Raw genomic sequence first — 26,450 nt, forward strand, 5'->3', positions numbered from 1 at the left:
GAGATGATGGTAGGGATGCTGGTGGAGATGATGGTGGGGATGATGGTAGGGATGATGGTGGAGAGGATGGTGGAGATGATGATAGAGACGATGGTAAGCATGATGGCGGAGGTGGAGATGATGATGATGATGATGATGATGATAGAGATGAGAGTAGTGGTGGTAAAGATGATGATGGGGACTGGTATGGAGTGAATTGTGCCCCCCCCCCCCCATATTCTTAGATTGAAGCTCTAAACCCCTATGTGACCGTGTTCGGAGGTAAGACCTTTAAAGAGGTGATTAAGGTTAAATGAGGCCATAAGGGTGGGGCCAACACAACTCGTGTCCTTATAAGAAGAGGAAGAGATACCGGGGGTGTGCACACAGAGACAAGGCCATGTGGGGACACAGCAAGATGGCCACCTGCAACCCAAGGAGAGAAGCCTCAGGAGAAACCAAACCTGCCAACACTTTGATCTTGAATTTCCAGCCTCCAGAACTGAGAGAAAATAAATGTCTGTTGTTTAAGCCTCCTCACCTGTGGTATTTTCTTGTGGCAGCCCAAGCAGACTGTAACCAAAGTCAGGCCCCGGGGGCCAGGATTTCCTCATTCTTTCCCCCTTTTTGCCAGAGATGCCCTCATGGTCCATTGTTCCACCCTGTACCGGCCCCAGGATTTGTGGGATGAACCTCAGTCCCATCACTCTTTCTATTTAGTCAAAAATCCAGGCTGAGAGCTAGGAGGGGATACAAACATTGAAAACCCATGAACTGTGAGGGGGGAGAGCAAAGATTTGTTTCTGACATTCTAAAATTTGAAAGTGGGAGGAAGCCCAAAAGTGGATGAGAACAGGGCAACAAGGGCGATGATGGTCGTGACAGTGATGAGGATGGTGATGAAAATAGCGAACACTGGTTGAATTGAATGGATTTAACAGGGGGAGAACACTGGTGGGGGACATATCTTGCTCCCACTGGGAAAGCAGAGGAGGCTGACAATCCACAGATGTTGTGAACCGTCCCCTACAATCTGTATTCCTGCCATATCACCTGCTCTGCAGGAGAGAACCCAGGAAGCCTCTGGCTCTTCTGAATTCCCTTGAGGAGGACTCGGGGGTTGGCTAATTACATCTCTGGGGATCAGCCGCTGTTATTCCTTCCAGGGAAAGTCTGGGGGCAGAGACGGGAGTGGGCAAGATATAGTAGGTGTGGACAAGGGTGTGGCAGGTAAGGCTCGGGCTCCCTGGCATGTCAACAGAAGACCACAGCCCCGCCCTGAGATCAGCCTCCCTAATCTTCTTAACAGTGTGGATAATTAAACTCTCCACCCCAACATGAGCCTACTCTCCTGAGAGTATTTCGGGTCCGCTACTGCTTGGCTAGGAGATGGTTCCTCTGGTCAAGGCCAGAGGCAAGGATGCAAAAACCAGAGATGGGAACTGTAATCACCGGTTCTGACTGCTCGCGGTGAGTCAATACAAAAGCAAAATAAAAACCATCCTCCCCCAACAAATAAAAGTAATTGGCACTCTGTGTCCTTTCTTTACTTCTGCTCTGTTGAAAGGATCAAGGTTGGGTCCGCAGAGCTGACTGGCCTCCTGGCCACGGGCAGGGGAAGAGGAAGGGGAAGGAGGGAGCAGGTCCAGAGCCATCACCCTCGGGGCGCTGACCCTGCCTGCCAGTGAGCGGGGCCGACCAGCGTCCCGCCTCTGAGCAGTCAGATCCACACAGTTTCCTTCCTCGGGGAGTGCACAGGGGTCTCAGAAGGACACCAGACATGGGTCTGCCATGGGGTGAAAGTCAGAAGTCCTCTCCTTAACAATAACAATAACAATGAGTCAGACTGTGACAGTTGCCATAGTAATGGTTTGAAAAAGCACACTGGAAACACAGAGGTGAAGGATGTTCGTTTCATTCAGGAGTCAAAGAAGTTTCGTGGAAGTCCTACCTTTGATCTTGCCCTTAATCATGAGCTAGGATTTCAATGGGCAGAGATGCGGTTCCGTGCGGAGACAGGACAAGGAGAAGTCAAGGCAGTACGGGGCACAATTCAGAAACACCGAGGGGCCTGATGTGTCTGAGGGTAGGGTGCAGTAGATTGGCCTGGATTAAGGAAAATGAGACCCCAGAGGAACAGCAAGGCTGGTGAGAGCAAAGACAGAACATGTCGAAAGGGCAGAAGGACAGATAGCAATACTCCAGGTCTGTCAGACAGCTGGCTAAAACCAGCACCCGTGTCTGGGAGAGAGGAGTGAGGGTGGGGTTCATAGTATATTATTTGAAGCACCCGGCCTCACATTACTAATAAGCTGTAGACAGAATTTGGTATCTTTTTAAAAAAAAAATCGAGGGGCGCCCGGGTGGCGCAGTCGGTTAAGCGTCCAACTTCAGCCAGGTCACGATCTCGCGGTCCGTGGGTTCGAGCCCCGCGTTGGGCTCTGGGCTGATGGCTCGGAGCCTGGAGCCTGTTTCCGATTCTGTGTCTCCCTCTCTCTCTGCCCCTCCCCCGTTCATGCTCTGTCTCTCTCTGTCCCAAAAATAAATAAACGTTGAAAAAAAAAATTTTTTTTAAATAAATAAATAAAAAATTAAAAAAAAATCGAAGCACTAACAAACACCATTCTATTAATTTCAAGGGTACGACGTCCATTAATATGTGCATCTATTGCAAGATGATCACCACCATAAATCTAGCTAGCATCCGTCACTATACCCAGTTATAGAATTCTTCTTGTGATGAGAACTTTTAACATCTATTCTCTCAGCCACTTCCAAATGTGCAACAATGACAGTGTTATTAACGATACCTCCGTCCAGTGCATTACATCCCCAGGACCTATTTATTTTACAAATGGAAGTTGGTATCTCTTGACTGCCTTCACCCATTTTGCTCAACCCCCCCACAACCCCTCTGGGTTACCTCTGGCAACCACCAATCTGTTCTTTATATATCTACGAGCTCGTGGTTTTGTCTTTGGTTTTTGTGTTTTTAGATCTCACGTATAAGAGAGCAGGCAGACTTTCTCTGTCTGACTTATTTCATTTAGCATAATGCCACCAAGATCCATCCATGTTGCTGCAAAGGGCGAGATTTCCTCCCTTTTTGATGGTTGAATAATATTCCATTATACAGTATTTGATTACATATGGTATTCATTTTATTATACATAAAATTATATTTTATATTAGTATTATAGTATATATATATGTCATATTACATATGTGATTAATTTAATTTTCTTTACCAATTTATCCACCGGTGTAGGCTTAAAAGTTGTTTCCATATTTTGGCTATTGTAAATAATGCTACAATGAACATGGGGGTGAAGTTCTATTTGAGGAACCGCCATACTGTTTTCCATAGTAGCTGTACCAGTTTGCATTCCCAGCAACTGTGCACATGGGCTCTCTTTTCTTCACATCCTTACCAACACATGTGTCTTATCTTTTTGACACTAGGCATTCCGACAGGTGTGAGGTGACATCTCACTGTGGTTTTGATTCGCGTTTCCCTGGTGATGAGTGATGTTAAGCATCTTTTCACGTACCTTTTGGCCACCTGTATGTCTTCTTTGGAAAAAAGCGTCTATTTAGGTCCTCTGCCCATTTTTTTTTTTTTTTTTTTTATTGAATGGTTTGTTCTCCTGCTATTGAATTGAATGAGATCTTTCAATACTTTGGATATTAACCCCTCATCAGACACGTGATTTGCAAATATTTCCTTTCATTACATAGGTTGCCTTTTCATTTTGTTGATGGTTTCCTCCGCTGTGCAGAAGCTTTTTAGTTTGACGTCATGTTCCACTTACTTTTGCCTTTGTTGTCTTTGCTTTTGGAGTCAAATGCAAAAAATCATCATCACGACTGATGCCTGAGAGCTTACCACCTGTGTTTTCTTCTAGGAGTTTTATGGTTTCAGGTCTTCTATTCAAGGCTTGAATTCATTTTTGAATTAATTTCTTTCTTTTTTTTTAACGTTTATTTTTATTTTTTTGGGACAGAGAGAGACAGAGCATGAACGGGGGAGGGGCAGAGAGAGAGGGAGACACAGAATCGGAAACAGGCTCCAGGCTCCGAGCCATCAGCCCAGAGCCCGACGCGGGGCTCGAACTCACAGACCGCGAGATCGTGACCTGGCTGAAGTCGGACGCTTAACCGACTGCGCCACCCAGGCGCCCCATTTTTTGAATTAATTTCTATGTATGCTGTAAGATAGTGGTCAATTTTCATTCTTGCCCATGTGGCCGTCCAGTCAAACTCATATCCCTTTTAATGGCTTTGGTGAAGTGTGATTGATACTATCAATGTTGTACAGCACACCATTTGATAAGTTTTGACATGTGATCAAATATGGAAAACATCACCACACTCAAAATATTACCCATCACCTCCGAAGTTTTCCTGTACCCCTTCCCCAAACTCCCATCCCCAAACTCATCCTGTCCCTGGCAATCATTATTCTGCCTTCTGTCGCTCTAGATAAGTTTTTATTTTCTGGAGTTTTATACAATGTAATCACATAGCACGTCCTTTTTATGGGGGGGGGGGGGTCTGGCTTTTTTCAGTTGGAATAATTATTTGAGATTAATCCACCCCACTGTGAGTAACAGTTTATTCCTTTCTTACCGTTAAGTACTGTTCAATTGCATAGACAGATAGACCACATTTTGTTCATCCACTCCACAAATATTGGATATTTGAATTGTTTCTAGTTGTTTGAGCTATTTTTGAAAAGGTGTTATGGATATTTGTGTGCATTAGAGACCTATGCTTTCTTTTCTCTGGGGTAAATATGTGGTACTGGAATGGATGGATCTTTTGGTGGGTATGCGTGTGTTTAACTTTTCATATACCACCAAACTCTTCCAATCATTTCACATTCCTTTAAAAAATTTGTTTAATGTTTATTTATTTTTGAGAGAGAGAGTGAGACAGAGCATGAGCAGGGGAGGGGCAAAGAGAGAGGGAGACACAGATCCCAAGCAGGCTCCAGGCTCTGAGCCATCAGCACAGAGCCTGATGCAGGGCTCGAACACGAGCCGTGAGAACATGACCTGAGCCAAAGTCAGACGCCCAACCAACTGAACCGCCAGGCGCCCCTCATTTCACATTCCTAACAGCAATGGATGAGAGTTCCAGGAGTTTCCCTCTTCATCAACACTTGGTATTGTCAGTCTTTTTCATTTTGGCCATTTTGATGGGTATGGAGTGGTAGCGGATTGTGGTTTCCATTTGCGTTTCCCTGATGGCTAATGATGCTGTACATCATTTCAATTGTTTATTTGGTATCCGTGTGTCTTGCTTAATGAAACATCCATTCAAATCTTTTGCCCATTTTTTAACTGAGTTATTCATTTACTCACTGTTGAGTACTGGTAGTTCTTTTTACGGTCTATATAAAAGTCTTTTATAATGTAGATAGCTTGTGAGTGCTTTCTTGCAACTGAGGCTTGTATTGTCATGCATCTAACAGTGTGTTTCAAAGAAGAGAAGTTGTAATTCTGATGTAATCCAACATACTAATTTTTTCCTTATGCATTTGGTGTCATATCTAGGAAATGTTTACCACAACCAAGGCCACAAAGGTTGCTTTTCCATGTTTTCTTTTAGAAAGTTTATAGTTTTGGGGCGCCTGGGTGGCGCAGTCGGTTGAGCGTCCGACTTCAGCCAGGTCACGATCTCGCGGTCCGTGAGTTCGAGCCCCGCGTCGGGCTCTGGGCTGATGGCTCGGAGCCTGGAGCCTGTTTCCGATTCTGTGTCTCCCTCTCTCTCTGCCCCTCCCCCGTTCATGCTCTGTCTCTCTCTGTCCCAAAAATAAATAAACGTTGAAAAAAAAAAATTAAAAAAAAAAAAAGTAAGTTTATAGTTTTACGTCTATGGTCCATACTGAGTTAGTTTTTGCACAGGGGGAAAAGTAGGGATCAAAGTCTGTTGTTGTTACTTGTTTGTTTGTTTGTTTGTTCACATGCATATCCAAGGGTTCCAGCACCATTTGTTGAAAACTATCCTTTCTCCACTGAATTACCTTGAACCCTCATAAAAAATCAGTTATCCCTATACATGAAGGTCTATTTCTGGAATCTCTATTTTTTCCCTTAATCTATGCATCTACTTAGATCCCTGTACCACATTTTTAAAAATTATTTGGGGCGCCTGGGTGGCTCAGTCAGTTGAGCATCCAACTTTAGCTCAGGTCATGATCTCATGGTTCGTGAGTTCGAGCCCCGCATCGGGCTCTGTGCTGACAGCTCGGAGCCTGGAGTCTGCTTCAGATTCTGTGTCTCCCTCTCTCTCTGCCCCTCCCCAACTTGTGCTCTGTCTCTCTATGTCTCTCAAAAAATAAATAAATGTAAAAAAAAATTATTAGAGCTTTAAAAGTAATGAAATGAGGCAATGCTGGCCCTTCAACTTTGATCTTTTTTTTTTTCAAAGTTGTGCTTGACATTGTAGCTCTTTTGCATTTCCACATGAATTTTAGAATCAGTTTGTCAATTTCTACCAGAAGTCCTGGGATGTTGGTTGAAATTGCATTGAATCTACAGATCAGCTGGGGACAATAGACATCCTAATGAGAGTCTTCCAACCCATGATTGCATTTATGTAAGTCATCATCTTTAACTTCTGTCAGCAATGTTTTGTGTTTTCAGGATATAAGACTTACACGTGTTTTGTCAGATTTACCTCAAACAATTTCTTAACATTGGGCGCAATTGGAAATGGTATTTGATTTCAATCTCCAATCATTCGTCTTCGGCATATAGTCATAAAACTGATTTTTGTATATTGGTCTTTTGCAGCCTATAATCTTGCCAAACTCATTTATTCCTGTTGTCTGCTTTTTTTTCCTGTAGATCCCATTCCATTTTCTACTTAAACCATCATGCCATCTGAGGATAAAGAGTTTTATATCTTCCTTTCCGATGCGGATGCCTTCTAGACTTTTATTAATTTCCTATGCCTGACTGCACCATCCAGAACCTCCAGTATAATGTTGAATAGAAGCAGTGAGGTCAGATATTTTTGTCCTTTTCCTGATCTTAAGTAGAAAGAATTCTGGTTTTTATCATTATGCTTCATGCTGGGTGTAGGGTTTTTTTCATAAATGTCCTTTATTAGGTTGAGGACATGCCCATTATTCCTACTTGGGTAAAATTTTTAATGAAGGATGGATGTTGGATTCTATCACATTTTTTTATGTTTATATGATTTTTCTTTTTTTTAGTTAACATGGTGAATTACATTCATTTATTTTCAAATGTTAAAGCCATCTTACAGTCCTAGGGTAACACCCTCCTTGGTCATGATATATTTTCCTTGTTTATATTGGGTTTATATTTATATATGGGTTCAATTGTCAAAATTGCATGTAGAATTTTTGCATCTGTGTTCATGAGAGATAATGACCTGTAGTTTTGTTTATCTTTTTCTTGTAACGTGTTGGTCTCGTTTGGGTATCAGGATAACCCTGGCTTCATAGGATGAGTTGGAAAGCATTTTCTCCTCTTCAATTCTCTGAAAGATTTTGTGCAGAAGTGGTATAATTTCATTCTTAAACACTGTGTAGAATTCTCCAGTGAAGGCTTTTTGGGCTTGGAAATTTCTTTGTTGGAAGGTTTCACTACTAAGTTTATTTCTTTAATTGATAAAGGGCTATTAAGGTGATTTTTTTTTCTTGAGTACATTTTGGCATATATATATATATATATATATATATATATATATATTAAATGACTTGTCCGCTTCATCCAAGTTACTAAATTTATTGACATAAAGCTACACATGATATACCTTTAATAACACTTCAATGCTTATAGAAACTGTAGTGATACCACGTGCCTTGTTCTCGACACTGGCAATTTCTTTTTCTTCTGATTGGTTGAGCTAGCTGGTCATCAATTTTATTAATTTTCCCCAAATGTGAGCTTCTGGTTTCATTGAATTTCTATCTCTTTCTCCATTCTGTTTTGCTGATTTCCAAAGTGATTTTCTTTTTTTTTCCTCTTCTTGTTTTAGGTTTAAAACTTCTCTTTTTCTCAGTTTTTTTTAAAGTGTTTATTTATTTTTGAAAGAGAGACAGAGCATGAATGGGGAAGGGGCAGAGAGAGGGAGACACAGAATCCGAAGTAGGCTCCAGGCTCCGAGCTGTCAGCACAGAGCCCGACGTGGGGCTCGAACTCACGGACTGTGAGATCGTGACCTGAGCTGAAGTCAGAAGTTTAACCAACTGAGCCACCCAGGTGCCCCTCCTTTTCCTACTTTTTTTAAGGCGGAAACTAAAGTCATTCACTTGTGACCTCTCTCATTAAATTTCACTGTGGACACAATATGTACAGTTTATGGCTTCAATGCATTCAGATTTTTGAGACTTGTTTTATGGCCCAGAATATGCTCTACCTTTATAAATGTTCCACAAAAGACATAAAAAGAATGTGTATTCTGCTGTTTTTGAGTGGAGTATTCTATAACTGTCATTTAGGTAAAGTGGGTTGATGGTGCTGTTCACAGTGTAAATATCCTCACTGACTATCGGTCCACCTGTTCCATCAGTTATCAAGAGAGGATATTAAATATCTGACTATGGTTTATCATCTATTTCTCTTTGAGGCTCTATCAGTTTTCCGCTTCGTGTATTTTTAAGATTTTTTAGTAGGTGTTTAAACATATAGGATTATTTGGTCCTCTGGAGGAAGTGAACCCTTTTTCATTATGAAATACCTTTCTTTATCTTTGCTAACACCACTTGCTCTGAAATTTACATTGTCTAGTATTAACATAAACCCTCCAGTTTCCTTTTCTTTTTTTTTTTTTTTTAACGTTTATTTATTATTTTTGGGACAGAGAGAGACAGAGCATGAATGGGGGAGGAGCAGAGAGAGAGGGAGACACAGAATCGGAAACAGGCTCCAGGCTCCGAGCCATCAGCCCAGAGCCCGACGCGGGGCTCGAACTCACGGACCGCGAGATCGTGACCTGGCTGAAGTCGGACGCTTAACCGACTGCGCCACCCAGGCGCCCCCAGTTTCCTTTTAATTAATGTTGGCGTGATATATTTTCTATCCTTTCTTAACCTACTAATGTCTTTATATTTAAAGTATGTTTGCTGGAGGAAGCATGTAATCTATTTCAAGATTTTTACAATTCTGATCTGACAATCTTTGCCTTTTATTTGGTGGCGTTCAGACCACTTATATTTAATAGGATCACTGCTATGGTTATGCAGAAGTCAGTCATTTTTCCGCTGTCCTTTTGTCCCATCTCCTTTGTCCATTTCTTTTTCTTCTTTCTCTTTCTGCCTTCTTTTGAAGTTTTCATTATTCCATTTTATCTCCTCTTTTGGCTTATTATCTATAACTTTTCATTTTATCTTTGGCTGCCTTGGGGTTTATATGATATACCTTTATCTTCCAGACATAGCTTCAAGCGAAATTACACTATTTCGCATAGAATATAAGAACCTTACAGCAATACCCTTCCGTTCCTCCCCTCCCAGCCCTGAATCCTATTGTCATGTGTTTTACCAATTCACATGTTATAAATCCACATACCTCGTGACAATAGAACCATATTGTTAAAATTACGTATACAGTAAATTTTCTTTTTAAAAGATTTCAATAATATGAAAAAATATCCTGGGGCACCTGGGTGGCTCAGTGAGTTGAGCATCTGACTCTTGATTTCAGCTCAGGTCACGATCTCACAGGTGGTGAGATCGAGCCCCGAGGCAGTTTCCACGCTGTTAGCGGGGCCTGCTTGGGATTCTCTCCCTCTGCCTTCCCCTCCCTCCCTCATTCTCTCTCTCTCTCTCTCTCTCTCTCTCTCTCTCTCTCAAAATAAATAATAAACATTAGAAAAATAAAGAAAAAATACCCTATATTTACCTGTGTGGTTAACACGTCCATGCTCCTTATTTCCGGGGGTGGATATATATTTTCATATGGTTTCATGTCCCTTCTTCCTGCAGGACTTTATATGTCATTTTTTGCAGTGTGATGTGATGAATTCTGTCAGCTTTTGTATGTCTGAAAACATTTTATTTTGCCTTCATTTTCTTAGGAAGATATTTTTGCTAGGTAAAGAAACCTATGCTGACAGTTTTTCTTTTGGTATGTTAAAGATGTTGCACCACGGTTCTCAAATCTGCATGGTTTATGTAGAATAGAAATCAGCTGTCACCATAATCTTTTTATTTTCCTCTGTCTGTATCATGTCTTCATTCTCTGGCTGTTTTCGTGATGTCCTCATTCTCACCGGATTATGCTGTGTCTTGGGGTGGTATCCTTCACATTTTTTGCACCTGGATCTGTGGGCTTGTGGTTTTCATCAATTTGGCCGGGGGGGGGGGGGGACATTTAACTGTCATTGCTTCAAACAATATTTCTCTACCCTTTTCTCTCCTTTGGGAACTCCAATCGTATGTATGCTAGTCTCTTGAAGTTGCCCCCTATCGTCAACAATCTTCATTCTTTTTCAATCCTTTTTTCTCTGTGTGTTTCATTTGGGATAGTTTGTATTCACATTCGCTAATGTTTTTCTTCTGTAATGTCTAGCCTGCTGTTAATTTTATCCAGTGTTTTTTCGACTATAGACGTTGGATTTTCCATCCCTGGAATTTGATTTGGGATGTTTATGTACTTATGTATTCTGCGCCTCTGTGCAACTTTTTGAACACCTGACAGACAATTTAATGGCCATTTTAATGTAGCTGTTTTCCAGTTTGAATACTGATGTCAGTTCTAGATCGGTTTCAATTGGTTGATTATTCTCCTCACTGTGCGTTGTGTCTTCTTTGCTCATTTTATGCCTGGTCATCTCTGTTTGCGGGCCAGACATTGTGAATTCTACCCTGCTGCATATTGGATGTCCTTGTAATCCTATAAATATTCTCGAGCTTTGCTCTGGGATACATAGTTCAATTAATTGGAAACAATTGTATCTTTCTGGGGGTCACTTTTCACTTGTTGTAGTAAGCTGCTAGTGTAACCCCAAAATTTGTGCACGCCAGAAACCGGAAAGCAGCCTCCTTTGGACATAGGGTGTCTACGGATGTAATTAAGGTGAGGTCATGCCAGATTAAGGGGGTCCCTAAATCCAGTGACTGGTGTCCTTCTACGGCTCTATGAAGACACACAGAGGAGAGCGTCATGTGAGGGTGGAGGCGGAGATGGGACTAACGCATCTACAAGCCAAGGAGTCAGAGGGATAGCCCGCAGCCACCAGGACCCAGGAGAGGCGCTCACATTCTCCCTCACAGCCTCCAGAAGAAACCAGATCTGCAGACACGATGATTTCAGAGTTCTGGCTCCTGAGCTACAGGGAATAGATTGTTGTAAGCCGCGTGGGTTGTGGCAATTTGCTCTGTCAGCCCCAGGAACCTAGCACACATGAGTCAGGCAGAGCCAGTGCACCAGTTGGTCTAGGACTCATCAGTCCCCACCACTGAGGCAAGGCCCTGCGAGTATGCTAACTGGTACCCCATGAACTCTGGGGCTTCTCAGTCCGGTTGGTGAGTACAGGCATCGTGCCCAGCCCTGTGCCTGTGCTGGCCACTGTTCATGCTAACAGTGCGGCTATCAGATCACTCCTTCCCTGGCGTTTTCTCACACGCACGCACCCTGATCCATACTCAGTGGAGACTGGAAGGACCCGCCCCACCGCACAGCTCCGACGGACGTTCCCTCTCTCTGCACAGCTCCCTCCTCTCCGGCTCTCTGTCCTTGTGAGTCCGGGGCGGGCCTGGCCTGACTCTGTTCCCTCCTCAGCTCAGGATCAGCCGGGCTCCACCTGGGCTCCCCCTTCCTGTCTGACGGAAACCCCCCCCGGGAATGTCAGCCTGCAGCCACCACCGGCCTCACCCCGCTTGTCCCCCTTCTTCTCAGGGCCCACCATCCTTCACCACCAGATGTTCGGTGTCATAAAAACCCCTGTTCCATCTGCTTGGCTTTTTCCTTGGCTGTTCGGGTGGGAAGATCAATTCATTCCCTGTGAGCCCATCTTGGACAGGAGTGCAAGTCACAGATCACAGTATCTTAAAGCCCTAGAATCTAAAGGGGTCTTTTAATCTGGGAATGATTGGGAATCAATCTCAGAGGCTTGGGTTTTTAAAATCACAGTAGCTTTGTTTTGTTGTTTTTTTTTTAATTTTTTAATGTTTATTTATTTATTTGGAGAGAGAGACAGAGAGACAGAGCGTGAGCAGAGAGAGAGGGAGACACAGAATCCAAAGCAGGCTCCAGGCTCTGAGCCATCAGCACAGAGCCTGACACGGGATGCGAACTCACGAGCCGTGAGATCATGACCGGAGCTGAGGTCACATGCTTAACCGACTGAGCCACCCCGGAGCCCCACAACCACAGCAGTTTTGAATCTTAGCATGCTCGAGGGAGTGGAAAGCTTCTCATAATGACGATGTCCATTATTTATGATGCACAAATGGTGCCAGGCGCTGTGCTCAGTCCTTTGGTCTCTGTGACAATCCCTATAGTGGGAACTACTGCTTTGCCTGATTTTCCAGATGAAGAAACCAAGGCTGGGTGAGTGTGAGTCTTTGCCAAAGGTCGGACAGCTTGCAATTGACATGGTCGGGATGTGCTCAGGACTCGGCCCGGAGCTCTCCACCTCCGTAGTCCCACGTTCTCAGCCCCTCTGCTGGCCCGCCTCCCGGGAATCTCCACTAATTGCTCCCCATCTGTCGTGTCTTTTCCATCCAGGGTCAAGCGCTGTTTCTCCCTGATGTCTCTTCCGGAACACCCAGTCTCCAGGTTCAACATGGGGTCATCGGTGGGGGAGGTCTCGGAAAGCCTCCTTGACCTATTGAAAATAAGCTTTGGAATATTGTATTAGCACTTTAGAATATGGGGCCCTATCAGGATCTATGCATCTGGAAATTCTGAGGTTATTTCTCCAGAGGAATGTTTCATTTGCCCTCTAATCTATTTTTTTTTTTAAGTTTATTTAGTTCGGGGCGCCTGGGTGGCTCAGTCGGTTAAGCGTCCGACTTCGGCTCAAGTCATGATCTCACGGTTCGTGGGTTCGAGCCCCGCATCAGGCTCTGTGCTGACAGCTCAGAGCCTGGAGCCTGCTTCGGATTCTGTGTCTCCCTCTCTCTCTCTGGCCCTCCCCTGCTTCCGCTCTGTGTCTCTCTGTCTCAAAAATAAATAAATATTTAAAAAAATAAAAATAAAGTCGATTTATTTAAGAGAGAGAGAGTGAGTGAGGTAGGGGCAGAGAGAGAAGGAGAGAGATCCCAAGCAGGCTCCGTGCCGTCGGTGCAAATGCATGGCTCCAACTCACGCAACCATGAGATCACGACCTGAGCCAAAGTCAGACACTTAACCGACTGAGCCGTCCGGGCCACCCTGGTCTCTAATTTAGAAAGTAAATGTCTTCCCAGGAGATTAACAGGTACAGTGTCACGTAAAAGAACGGTGTGGTTTTCAGCGAAGGGGCCAAGGGTAACAGTTACAGGCTCTGATAAAGGAGCCCTTTGAACTTGATGGAATCTCTCACCACAAAAACATTTTTGGTCATGATGTATCACGGCAGGGATTAAAGTGGCAACAGCTGCTCTGGTATCTATTAGCCAGTGCAAATGTCTCCATTTATGCCAAGTTTCATTCCATCCTGATAATTTATAGGAGTAGCTGACTGGACATTTCCTCAGAGTTCCATCAGTGTTGATAATTACCTCGGGGACCTGAAGGTTGAGGGTTCCGTCTCCTTAGATAATTAGGGTGTTTGAGGAGACCGGCCCTTTGCCAATGTCCCTTCTGTTTACAGTATTGACCAGCATCCTCACCAACGGGGGCGAAATTAGATCTAAAGTTTGGTCAAGGCCCCTGTAGTTGCTATAATCCTAAGGACCGCGAGTTCATCTGTTTGATGGCTCTTTTTCTGTTCTGAAATTCTTTTGAAATTCTCCGCGAGATGCTGGAGCTCAGAAAGGGACTGATCTTCTGTTCTAATGTATGCTTCTTTAATAAATCACAAGCTCAGAGCCAAGCCCATTAATAAAACGAGCAGACAAGGCAAGATTAGCTTCAGAGTTCCCGGGACCAGAATGCTGCCTAAATATTTCTTTTAAGCAAATTTGAAGGTCTGCAACTGATTCATCCCTTTTTTGTTTACAGGATTGTATTATGGCCCAATTAATTCTCACGGGAAAAACCCCGGGTAGAGCTTCAAGGAGTGATTGACCTACTTTTCTTGCTCTTGTCACCCCATCCTTTGAAGCCTGCTTGGTAGGATCCCCCAACTCTTGAGAGGAGTCTGTTCAATCTGCTGTGGGGTGCCACCTTTGGGTGTCTCTTGGAATTACCGCCACGTGAACAAATTGGTACAAACCGGAGGGCCCAGAGTCATAAGCTCTACGCATCAGAAATTCTTTTATAAATTCATTTTGATCCTTTTGGGGATCTGGAAGATCCTTTGTAATGACTTGGCATTCACCTCAAGCCCAGGGTTTGAATTCTGCTGTAGCTGGGAAGCCCCGATTCGTGGGAAAGTCTTGCTCTCAAGGGTGTCAGGAGCTTAGGAGCTTGGGGGGGTGGGGGGGTGCAGGGGAAGATGAAAAGGGTTGTTGGAATCGGGACAGTCAGGTGGCAGAAAATAACAAGACAGAGGGGCTAGCTGGAGGGTCTGTCAAGCCCTTACTCTTAGTCGGGGCTTTTGTCTCAAGTTTGTCATTGGCCCATCGTAATACATCTTTAGAGAGGCTCTTTCAGTCATTCTGTCTTCCAGAGACCTCTGGAAACCAATCAAAGAATGCATTCCACTGTGTTCAAGAGATTCGGGCTCTTCTTTTTTCAAGGGCACCCCTTGAAAATGGATTATTTTTACCTTTTTTTAAGACTCTTTCTATATCTTTAATTTTTTTTTAATGTTTATTTATTTTTGAGAGAGAGAGACAGAGACAGAGAGACAGAGCGTGAGTGGGGGAGGAGCAGAGAGCGAGGGAGACACAGAATCCGAGGCAGGCTCCAGGGTCCGAGCTGTCAGCACAGGGCCCGACGCGGGGCTCGAACCCACGAAGTGTGAGATCATGACCAGAGCCGAGGCCGGACGCTTAACCGACCGAGCCACCCAAGTGCCAATGGATTATCTTTTTTAAATTGCAGGTTCCCCAAAGTGACCACTACAATTGCAAATTATCCTTTGTGAAGTTTACCCATTCTTCCAGAAAGGTACCAGACCCTCGTCCACACTGGGTCTACACAAAAGAGGCAGGAGTCTTTAAGTGAAGAGAAGGAAGATTTAGGCCAGGGGGAGGGAGCCCACCTCTGTCTTTAGATTCCCGAAACCAAATAATCTATGGGGATCCCAGTAATTCTACTCCATCCTTAAACCCAGCGAGTCTCAGGTTTTTCCCCTTTCCGACAGAAGGGTGCCTTACCAAGAAGCTTCAACCGACAAACAGAAAACAAGTGAAGTTGAAGGGCTCAGGACGCCTAGGGAGCACAGCTCAGACCCAAGAGAGACTTAGCAACAACTCCCAGGCCAGTGAGAAAGCCCTGAGGGAGGAGTTAGGTGGGCGTTGGCACCTGCTTTGCTCACCAGCTTCCAGGTAGCGGGGAGATGTCTTTGCAGGATCCCACGCCTGACCCAGTTAACCGTCAGAAGTTCATTAAAAAAAAAACAGAAGCAAAACCAACATCACATAAGTGGTGATTAGTAAAAGTTCATTATGCACACACCAAAAAGACCCGGTTGCAAAACAAGGGGTACTCAAACCAAAACATGGACCGAGGCTCGGGAGTATATTGTTAGAAAGCAGCATATTTATATAGCATGCAGGCAGCAAGTTTTTATTCCTTATGGTGAGTGCTTACAGTATGAGAATTTTTGTAAATGAAAAAGAATTGGCTAGTGGTTGCCTCTGATCAAAATTAGGGGGACGATTTAAGTTTCACTTAGAATTTTCAGAGGCATAAACAAAACGTGACCCAGGTCAAATTAACCTCGCTTGTCTTGCAAACTAAGCATAATTAAGCTCTGCTTCTGCCGACTACCTGGTTTTGTCTGCTCAGGGAATTTTCAAATCTGGTCTCCGTTTGTGTTTGATTTTCACAGTGCTGTCCCTTTAATTTCTTGGCGCTTCTCCCTGAAAACTTATTCCGCAAAAATGTGTCTGTGCCATCCATCCTCCCAGATGGCTTTTTAAGTGAAGCTGTTTGTTAAGCGGGAGAAGAAAAGGGAGGGGTGGGGAGGAGCGGGCGGAGCCTCTGCCGCCCCAGGAGAAGACAGAGGGGGGAGGGGGGAGGGGGGCAGGGAGGACCCTGTGGTCCCGGAAAGGTTCAGAGCGCGGCCTCCCAGTGTGGGTGGGGCCACGGGCACAGCCCAGTGCACTTGGCCAGAGTCCCAGTGACAGTGGCCCCTAGTGCCTGGCCCCCCCCCCCCCCCCCCGCCGTGTGCCCAGCTCCGGGCTGAGCACTTTGGACTCATTGGTCCAATTCATCCTCACCCAACCTGTGCAGCAGGTCCTGTGAACCTCTCCATTCCACAGAGGAGGAGCTCAGAGAGGGGCAGGCACTTGCCCAAGGTCACACAGCTGATGAGAGAAAAACTCAGGATTTGAGCCCGGCTCCCAACCAGGCTATCACACAGCCCCCTACTAGACTCTTAGCTGGAAGGACCCCGGAGACCAGCCGCACCATGGAACTCAGGCTCCCGGACCCATTGTCTCCATTTGTATACCGAGGCAGTTGGTGTGGTCCTGTGGGTCTCAGGCCTGACTCCACATCAGAATCTTCCAGGGCTTTTCAACAACGCTGGTGCCTGGGCCCCACCTCAGCGTCTAGATGGCTTTAAAGCCCCACGCTACCCCGGGACATTTTTCTCAACACACCGGCACAGGGCCACACTACAGTCAGAGGGTCTAGAACCTGCCCCCACTCCCCAGTGAATTGTCAGAGTGTCTGCGAAGCTGATCACGGGAAGGGCTGAGCGGACAGAATTGGCTGGCCGTGCACACGAGTGGCAGGAGCCCAGGGGGAGCGCCTGCGAGGGGTTCCGTTTCCACCTGGGCATCTTGAGGTCTCTCTTGCCCCACCCCCGCTCCTTCCTCGGCGCCCCCCACCCCCTTCTAAGCCCTGCCTGCAGAGACCTGGATGGATCACCTCTGACCCCGCCACAGATGGCTCCCCTGCGCCAGCTGCCCCAGCCTGGTGTCGCGCGGTGACTCTGGGAGCGATCAGGGATGGGACAGAAGGAGGAAGTGCCTGGGAAGGGGTTCCCCGGGGACAGGAATGCCACAGCAGAAATGCCAAACTGGCTTCCTCCTGGGCCCTTTTATAGGCCTGGCACTATGTTTTCCCAAGTATCAAATGAAACACACACACACACACACACACACACACACACAGTCTTTGTTGCCTTTTCTTCCCTAAGGGTGATATGGATTTGTCAGTTTCCTTAGCAATATCCAAATAAAGGGGGGAGGCACGACTGGCTGAGGAGCACCCCTGCACGCCGCGGCCGGCACTGCCTTGGCTTCTCTCGGGGGAGGGACAGCTGCCCCATTTCCCAGAGGGGAAGTGAAAGGCAAGGGGTGAGGCCACAGCCAGAGGCTCTCAAGGTAGAGGGAGGAGGGGAGGACGCAGCTGCCTCACGCCTGCCAACCTGGCCCAGGGGCCTCAGAGCCACTTCTGTCCCCAAGCTCGCTCCTCCCTGAGGTTTCCTGACCCAGACAGTCCCTAGGAAGCCCTGAGAAGCCCCCTACTTCATCATCCCCTCCAAAGTTGAATTAAGCTATTCCTGCCCTCAATTGTCGCAAAAGGTACCCAGTGCCTACTGTATGCCTGCGACATAGCCACGACCGAGGCAATTACGTCCCTGCTTTGTCACCACAGAGTTCACGCTCTAAAAAGGGAGACAGGATCATATAAGCCACAGTAATGAGGTGCTGAAAGCTGCGTGGCGGGGGCGGGGGGCGCTAGGTCTCGGGCGACAGAGATGCCCCACCAGCTTCCCAGTGATCAGGGGTCCTCCCAGGTAGACTTTCACCTGACTAGCTGCTGTGAGCCGAGGTCCAGTCTGGACAACGGTTAATTGCAAAGGCTCAGTCTGGCCACGCCCGCATGCTGGGATGGCCCCACCCACAACCAATGGTAGCCCCACCCAAAGTGGGCCTGGCCACACCCACTAGCCCCAGGGCCGCTGGCAGCCTGGGTGTGTCCTCCCTGATCTCAGCCTACTGACCTCTCCCAGCCTCCTCTGTGGCCTGAGACCCCCCCCCCCCACACACACACACAGGGTCCCTGACTCCTTTGGGTCTGTGGGGTATGGGGACAGGCTCGTGTTTGACGCCGTGTCTGAGAGGCCACTGGTATTTCCCAGGTCCCTTTGGGGGCAGTGTTCTGGTCTGTAAATGGGCATCATCACCCCTCCGCACACAAGGCTGCCAGACTGGGAGGCAGGAGGCCCCTGATTCTGTGCCAGCCCAGGAGGCCCCGGGAGTGGAAGGAGCTTCATCCCGTGAACCCACAGGGACCTGGCCCCAGACTCTGAGGAGCAAAGGTCCTGTCCTGTCCTGTCCTGAGCCTCCAGCCCTCAGGTGAATGGGCCCCTGCCTTCTGTTTCTCTGTCCCCAGACACGGGGCCTGCCTGGACGGGGACCGTGTAACTGGACCGTGGCCAGAGCTCAGGAACATATTCTGGAACCCCTGGTAGCCTGCAAACAGCGGGGAAGTGGGTGCAGACACAGCCAGAGAGCACGGGCTTCAGTCCAATGCATTTGCTCCCCCTTATTAGTCCTGATTCTGCCTCTGGTCCCGGGGGTGGACAGGCCAGTAGCTCTGGGAGCTTCGGAGGATGAGGGACAGGGGCAATCCACAGCCCATGGGCATCTGATGCTGCTTCTGCCGAAGGTGATAATCAGTGTGCCAGGCACCGTGGCCCTCTGCGTTCTGTCTCCCGCCACCCTCAAAACTGCCTCAGGGGGAGGGGCTCCATCTACCAGGGGGAGGGGTAGATGAGGAAGCCTGAGACTCAGAGAGGAGCTGTCCCTTGCCTGTCCCCAGTGCGGGTCCCCTCGGCTCTGATGCTGCCTGAAACCTCCCAGTTTCCCGGCTGGCACCGCTGTATCTGTAAGATGTAAACTCTGCCCACGTTCCGAGGGCGGCATGGAAATGGCAACTGTCCCTTTTAGAGAAAGTCTGGGGAAGCAGGTGTCAGTGACAATGGAGTACCGCGTCCTCCAAGGCCAGCCTTGTCTGAGGTGCCCACTAGGGAACAAACGTGGCCCTGCCGCACACGGGCTCGGATGCACTGAAGGAATGTCTACAAGGACAGTGGAGTGAAGGGAGAATCCCATCAGCCAGGAGTGGGGTGTGGCCGCCACCCTCTCTCAGCCCAGGGTGGAGGGGCGAGGAGCCAGGGGGGGGCCCTGGAAGGGGCTGGGGGGGGGCGGGGAGGGGGACAAGACCTCCCAGGGCCTCTTCCTAAGACAGAAACTGCTGGGTTCACAAGTTTCTCCTGACTCGAATCTGTCCCGAGAATTCCAACTCCAAGAATGTTCCAGAACTCCTGGCAATAGAGAATGTCTCCCTTCGTTGTGAACTTGAAATGCTAAGAAGACGAGTCTGGAGCTGTGGGGCCCCCCAGGAGGAGAAGACTGCCCCAGGTTCAGGCCTGAGTGGATTTAGGGCACCTGAAGTCCATTGTGGCATGATAATAACCCATAATAACCATAATAATAAATGGTAATAGCACAGAGTGACTATATATATATGTGCCTGGAGCAGTTTTCAACGCTCCCCACGTCCATCCCTTTATTTATTCCTCAGCACAACTCTCTGAAACAGTCACTATTGTTCCAATTTTACAGACCGAGGCACCGAGGCACAGAGAGGTGGAGTAAGATGCCACAAGTCACACAGCGACGAAGTCCCAGAGCCACATCCAGGCTGTCCGGCTTCAGAGTCTGGGTCCTTGATCACTCGAGCACAGTGGTACCTGCATGAAACAGAGTGAAGAAGACAAGGCAGGTAAATGGAAACGATGGAGAGCTTGAGCAAAAGACATAAGCCCGAGAATGACGTAGCTAACTCGTCTTTTTAAAAAGCATTTCATAGTTTGGACTTCAACAGATACTCGCTGCACGTCTGCAGCGTGTCGAGCCCTGGATGGGCTGGAGGGAAGGGGACCGGATGGGAAGTTGTTCCAGCAAGCGGGTAACTGGAGACCCAGAGAAGGAGAAAGGACACACCACGGCACACAGCAGGTGGAACGGGACTAGTTCCTCTTTCCTGCATGGGGGCTGCCCTCTCCCCTGGCTTCTTCTCTGGCCAATCCAATCAGTAACACCCAAACAAAAACCCAGTAACACGCAACGCTGGTGAGTATGTGGTGAGACAGGCAAGTCGTTTCACCTCTCTGAGCTTTGAGTTGCTCACCCGTGAGATAGGCACGAGCGCACGGGCCCTTCGTGGCTATCGGAGGCTGAAAGAAGGCGACCGACGCGAAGCCGGCCTGCACAACAGAGTCTCATCAATGGCGGCGATCGCATTGCCCCCGCCGTGCAGCAAGCTCCTAAAGGCAGGGACCGAGCCCGATTCAACGTTGTATCCCCAGGGATAGCTCGGGGCCCAGAGCACCGCGCGCAACCAAGAAAGATGCCCACCGGGCGGCCAGTTTATTCCACGCAATACGTGTTGACAGGCACTGTTCCAGATGCTGGAGATGCAGCCATGAACCCGACAGACACAAAAATGCTTGTGGAACCCGGGGTTGAGTTGCCTGGAAAGAAGGGAGGATCCAGAATGTTAGAGCAGCGGAGGGCTTGGGGATGGAGAGGGGCTCTTGAGGTCCAATCCCAGAGTCCTTGCAGCCGTGCCTGAGTTCACCGCCGGCTGCCGAAGCGGACAGCTCCCGAGAACCCCCACTTCCCGCCTGCAGGAACCGCATTTCTCCGGGTTGCCCTGGCTTTCTCTGACCCCCGGGAGCTTGCTCAGCCCGGGAGCTGGGCCAGCTGGAAGGCAGGGATGCTTCGGGCTCATAGAGGTGGCTCTCAACCAATAAGGGGCAGGTGGGGGGCAGAGGCGTGTACCCACACGGTTCCTCTGAGGGTCCCCATAGTCATGGGCCCCCATCGCCCACAGCTTGATGCACCTTTATGTGACCTTTCTCCCTCCCCGGGCCCTCGCTCTCCGCCCCCTTGCTGCGCGTCCTGGGGTGCCCTCCCAAATACACCAACGGCAACTCAACCCCTTGCTTCCAGAACAGTTTTGGAGGAGCCTGACCAGGACAGAGGCCACCTAAATCCGACCCCATCTTTGCACTGCTGAGGAAACATGTCCAGAGAGGGCCAGTCACCTACCCAGTTCAGACAGCAGTATTTGGGGCAGCTCGGGCTTCCCACAAATACCCCCGCCATGGCCACCACCAAGGGCGGAGTCTGCAGAGCCAGCCTGGGCTCTGCCTTCCCTTCCCAGGACCACCAGCTGGGTGTTTAGAAATTCTCGAGTTTTGCAACGAAAAGCTACAGAGAATAGGTAATGGGACGGCTTTTACATAAGCACGCTCAGGAACAAAGTGCTCTGGCCCCCTCGCTCCCGCTGCCGTGAACCCTTAAACGGAGCCTGTGTTTACTTCCAAATAGGGAACCTCCTCGGCATCTCAGCGTGGGCCGCCGTGCTGCTCTGTAGAGCTCGAGAAAGACCATCACTTCCTCCTCGTCCTACCCTCCTTTTCAAGGAATCTGGGGCATTTCACACATGCCTGGTCTTGGAAGGATCTCCAGGCTTCATCAGACCCCACCCCCTGGGTCTTAGGAGCAGAGGGGCGACTTCCTGTGTCCCACAAGGTACATGGATGGTCAGGGAGGTGTGGCGACTCACCCGAGGCGCACAGTGAGGCCAGAACAGAGGAGAGGGTCAACTCACAGTCTCCTCCAATTTCTGGCTTCACTGCTCTTCCTGTCGCACCACACATTCAGAAACTAGCTCAAACACAACCGGTGCATTCCTGCCCCAGGACCTTTGCACTTGCTGTTCCATTTGGTTGGAAACCTTTTTTTTTTTTTTTTTTTTTTTTTTTAATGACATGCTCCTCTTCTCACTCAAGACTCAAAGGTCTTCTCATTAAGTTAATGGAGGGTCAAGGAGGGCTGCCCTGAGGAGGCGGCCCTGGGGTGGACCAAAAGCCTGGGAGCCACCGCTGATCAGCGGTCTGGCCGAGACAATGATTCAACCCTAAAATCCTGTGATTCTGACTTGAAATGTTATGGTTTGAAGATTCTACGCAGTGACAATTCTAAGCTTGAGGGGTCTGAGCCTCCAGGATTTTAGGACTGTGGAGCACGAAGGTGTTGGGATTCTCACGAGCCTTTGCCACTGAAGAGAGGCCTGTCTTCCGCTGGCTGAGAGTCGGTTTTTCCTTCTTCCTGCCCACCTCCGCCCGTGCTGTGTGCAGCTTTTTGCGGCGTGGAGAATGCCAATTTTTTTCTGCAGCCCCAGAGTCAGGTGCTGGCTTCATCTGCATGTTCCAGTTTCCGGAATAAATATTAGAAGACAAGTCCGCGGAGATTTTCTGTGTGTACATGAGTTAATTCCTCCAGCCAGGGGCTCATCCAGACACGGATTTTAACACAGGGTGCCAATCCCCCGCTCACTGCAAGGCAGGGCTGATGATGGAGCCGCTGCGAGCCCAGCAGAGGCAGAAGAGACCGAGAAGGGCCTTTGTGAGCCGAGGCTTCAGGCCGAGGTGGGAGGAGGCGGGAGGGAGGGCAACCCCCCCCCCCCAGTTAGCCTTGGCCATGTGGGCGCAGGTGGGGCTGTTCTCTGCCCAGCATCTGGGGTCTCCCGTGGACCCCTGGGCCTGGGCTCACTCAGGCCGGTGCTCTAGGGCAGCCCCACCGCGGGTCAGACACAGCACTGGGCACCGGGTGAGCTCTGAAGTCAGACTTCTGTCTGAGATCCCAGATCTCACGCACCAGCTCAGCCACGTGACCTTGAAGAAGCCACTTCACCTCCTTGGATTCAGCTTCTTCAATGGGAGGGATGGTCCCGACCACCCTCCGCCTAGAAGTTCTCAGGACAGGAGGAAGCCCCCGGGCATGGGGACCAGAAGGAGCATCAGTCCCAGCAAACACCCTCATGACAGCGTGGGCACCAGGCATCACCTGAAGTGCTTGACACGGGTTCATCCCCACCCCCAGCCGGGGAGGGGAGACTCTCACGACCCCCTTCACAGATGAGGAGACTGAGGCACGGAGAGGTTGAGTATCTTGCCCAACATCAGGGAGTTGCTCTAAAAGCCTGCAAACAGGTTGCAAACCCTTTAAATTTCCCCCACAACCCCCCTCGCTGGGTGCCAGGCGTTGGCTACATGCCAGCACGGGCACCCTGGGATCCAGCCCTCATTCTGCTGCCGTGACCGATACGCTCGGGGTACAGCCGGGAGACGGAAATGCAGGTGATGCCCCCAGCCTTTGTTCGTGCCGTGCCCCGGAACACCCTTCCCCTGCCTGTCCACCCGGGGCCCTCCTGCTCACACTCCAAGGCCCAGGCATCGTGTTCTCCGTGGGCAGCCCCCACCCCACCCATCCCCGCACCCTCTGCGTCCTCCCTCATGGCCCATGGGGGCTGGGGGGCAGGATCCGACCTCGGCATCTGCGCCTTCTCTGCTCGTCCTCCCTCCTTCCGGCACATCCACCAAGTTTGGCCCCCGCCCCAAGACCCACTTTCCGGGAGGGAAGAGCAACCCCGTGTGACCTTGGTGTTGTTCCCCGTCTTCGGAAAACTCCCACTCACGAAGGTTTCGTAATTTCCTGAGGCCACAGTCCCCGCTCGCAGGTGGCGGTCTGGGACCCCTGACCTTGCTCGGGGTCGCCAAGATCACCTGGCGGGGTTAAGGGAGGCTGTAAGGTGCCCCCTCCCCTCTCCCAGGCCAGCCCCTCCTTCCTGCAGCCCTGAGGGCGGGAATCACGCCTTCTTCGTGTCACAAGCCACACCCCCGCCCTGTAGTCGTGGTCACTAACCAGGAGCAGACCCCAAGAGCCTTACTTGAGATTTACAAGACGTGCACTCAGGGAGTGAACTCAAAACAAGCGATCAGCATGGACCCACTTGAGTGCACTCACTGGCGGGCATCATTTCCGTTCTCTTACCCTTCACTTTGAGATTCACCAGGACCGGCTGCCCAGTTCCTATCGATTAGCAAACCGTTAAAAATTTATGACAAGTCGAAACTAATTGGCCACAGTGAGGGGTGAGTTTGACTCGGGCCAGGGTTCCGTGGCCCGGCCTTCGTGAGCCTGGAGCCGGGACGACGCTATAAAGGAAGCACCAGCCCCACAGACACCCGGGTCCTTGTCCTCCAAATGTTCCCGCAGGGTCTGTTCCCACCTGGGTTCAAGGCCGCCATCCTCCACGCCTGCATCGCGGCCCCCGCCTCCCGTCTGGCCGGCTCCAACCAGCCCTCCTTCCCCCCAGCAGCCACCCTGTCTCCCAAGACGGCCTCAGCCTGGCACCCACCCTTGTATCAGGCCACACTGGCCCGGCCAGCCTGCAGGGGGCAGGGGGAGGGGCACAGCCAGAGCAAACACCCGGTCTGTTCATAGATCTACCAGCCCCTGGAACCGTGCCCCAGGCTCAGGGAGAGGCACCTGGGGCGCATGAAGCCTCCGAATTAGTGAAGGGAGTTGCTACGGCGTCGTTCATAAGTTGGGGTCAACCTTCAGTCTTCATGCCCCCTGTGCCCCTTCCGTTGCCCCACGATGGGCATAGCTTGGATGGTGTCAGTCCCCTGGTTCCAAGGATGTCCCGCCTTCGGTGCCAGGCACCTCTGGGGCCACAGAGACACAGGCCTGTCTGCAGAGCCACCAAGAATCATTCAGATGTACCAGCGGGGAGCCAGTGTGGACCTCTTGGGCCTGAAAACCGCTCCTTTCCCTTCTCCGACCCCCATATGACCCCCACCCCCCCATCGCCCACATCCACAATGTCTGTGCGTCACTTGTAAACCCCGCGATGCCGGGTGAGGGCAGGTCAGGACCCCACAGATGGAGGCACCAGAAAGGGCTCTGGCTCAGGGGCTCGTCCTGCCCCTCCACGGACCTTGGCAAGCCCCCTCCTGTGCCTAGGCCTTGGCTTTTTCACAGGACATTTAACCAGATGATGTCTCGGGCCCTTGCAATTCAGAGCGTCTCTGAAGCGGCGGTAGAGGGTAACGTGGTCACTAGGACTACAGGGTCACGGGGACACTGCCGAGCTCTGTGGAGCACGCGCTCTGCGCTGGGTGCCGATCACACAGCCTGTGCGCGAGAAGTATTCTTGGTCCCGTGTTCCCGAGGCGCAGGGAGGCACAGAGAGGTCCAGTGTCCCGCAATGTCAGACGGTCCCAACCATGAGGGCAGCAGCTCCCCTGAGGCCCCATACCCTGCCGATCCCACCCCGGGATTGTCCCACGCCAGCACTGACATCCAGAGGCCCCAGCCCCTGAGCCCATTCCCCTGGTGGTTGGGCAGAGAACAAAAGGCCCGCTGCTGGTTTTCCTCGAAACCAATTGGCCGCTGGTTGCTCAAGGCCCATCTCTCCCTCGGCCTCAAATGCCTTTCACGTCACATCATTCTCTGTAGTTAAGATTCGTCACGTTTAACTTCTACAAGGGCACACCCAACATGCCATAATCCAATTAAAATGGGCAGAAGTCACGAACAGGCATTTTTGTCAAGAAGACATCCAGATGGCCAACAGAACTCATCAGCGGGGAAAAGCAAATCAAAACCACAAGGAGATACTACCTCACACCTGTCAGAACGGTGAAAATCAAAAAGACAAGAAACGACGGGGCACCTGGGTGGCTGTCGGTAGAGTGACTGACTTCGGCTCAGTGGGTTCGAGGGACTTCACGGTCTGTGGGTTCGCGCCCCGCATCGGGCTCTGTGCCGACAGCTCAGAGCCTGGAGCCTGCTTCGGATTCTGTGTCTCCCCCTCTCTCTGCCCCTCCCCCATTCGTGCTCTGTCTCTCCCTGTCTCAAAAATAAATACACGTTAAAAAAAATTAAAAAAAAAAAAAAAAACAACGAACGACAAGTGTTGGCGGGGATGTGGAGAAAGGGGACCCTCATGCACCATCGGTGGGAAGGCAAACTGGTGCAGCCACTGTGCAAAGCGGTAAGGAGGTGCCTCAAAAAGTTAAATATAGAACGTCCCTACCACCCAGCAATTGCCCTAGTAGGTATTTACCCAAAGAAAATGAAAAGATATATGCACCCCAGTGTCTACAGCAGCATGATTTACAGTGGCCAAGACAGGAAAGCGATCCTGTATACACACACACATGCACACACACACACACACACACACACACACACTGGGATATTATCCAGCCATAGAAAAGAACGAAACCTTGCCATTTGCAACAACGTGGCTGCAGCTAGAGTGCGTAATGTTAAGCGACATAAGTCAGCCAGGGAAAGACAAGTACCATAGGATTTCACTCCCAGGTAGAAGTTAAGAAGCAAAATGAATGGA

General features: G+C 49.4%; 1 long non-coding RNA gene across 1 annotated transcript; it reads right to left on the reverse strand.

The window, feature by feature from the left end:
- Positions 1–19,688: 19,688 nt before the first annotated feature.
- On the reverse strand, positions 19,689–21,989 carry LOC121018217 (uncharacterized). The gene is made up of 3 exons (XR_005785092.1): positions 21,813–21,989; positions 20,346–20,712; positions 19,689–19,929 (listed from the first exon to the last, which is right to left on the reverse strand). It is a non-coding gene; the product is annotated as an uncharacterized LOC121018217 (long non-coding RNA).
- Positions 21,990–26,450: the final 4,461 nt, after the last annotated feature.

This window comes from Herpailurus yagouaroundi, unplaced genomic scaffold (genome assembly GCF_014898765.1).
Source record: "Herpailurus yagouaroundi ecotype Mexico unplaced genomic scaffold, PumYag 77, whole genome shotgun sequence".
Classification (NCBI taxonomy): Eukaryota; Metazoa; Chordata; class Mammalia; order Carnivora; family Felidae; genus Herpailurus; species Herpailurus yagouaroundi.